This window comes from Neomonachus schauinslandi, chromosome 11, assembly GCF_002201575.2.
Source record: "Neomonachus schauinslandi chromosome 11, ASM220157v2, whole genome shotgun sequence".
NCBI lineage: Eukaryota > Metazoa > Chordata > Mammalia > Carnivora > Phocidae > Neomonachus > Neomonachus schauinslandi.
In genome coordinates, this window is record NC_058413.1 from 19,626,734 (window position 1) to 19,627,384 (window position 651).

At 42.9% G+C, this 651-nt stretch overlaps 1 non-coding gene across 1 annotated transcript; it reads right to left on the reverse strand.

Annotated features, from left to right (window-relative positions):
* Positions 1-218: 218 nt before the first annotated feature.
* LOC123326294 lies at positions 219-375 on the reverse strand. The gene has a single exon (XR_006540999.1). It is a non-coding gene; the product is annotated as a U1 spliceosomal RNA (small nuclear RNA).
* Between the last annotated feature and the right edge of the window lie 276 nt (positions 376-651).

A 651-nucleotide genomic window follows, 5' to 3' on the forward strand; every position in this document is an offset into this window, starting at 1 on the left:
AGAACTTGATACCCTCACAGCCAAGGTAACACAATGCCTGGTTTAGAATTAAAAGGAACAGTGGCAAATTTAAAACTCAAGGTCCTCTTTTTGCATAAGAAACCTGAGGACAAGTGAGGACAAAGAGGTTTATCCAGGGGCATACATGCAGAAGATGGGGAAGCCAGGGCCAGAAACCCCTATTTACTGTAGTGGGTTTTTTTTGAACATTTAATCATCAGGGGAAAGCACAGATGCAGCCCCCCACCACCACGAATTAGGCAGTTGAGTTTCCCACATTTGGGGAAATTGCAGGGGTCAGCACATCGAGATTGCAATGGATAAGCCTCCCCCTGGGAAAACCACCTTCTTGATCGTGGTATCTCCCTATGCTCTGGCACAGAACCACATCTGTGAACACTCCTGTCTCCTCTTTCTCCATATTTACTGTATTTTAAGACCTCTGATTTTTCTGTTTCATCTTGGGTATTTGTGTTTAATTTGTGACAATTGGACAACATGATACAGGTGATTTGTTTTATACTTTATGGCTAGTAGATGTGTAATCCTGATTACATGAGACTTTCCAGTTATTCGGGGTTTTATCATTGGATGGAAAAGGGAATGTGGTATCCCCTAACCCAATCTCTCTTTCTCTCTCTCTCTCTCGGT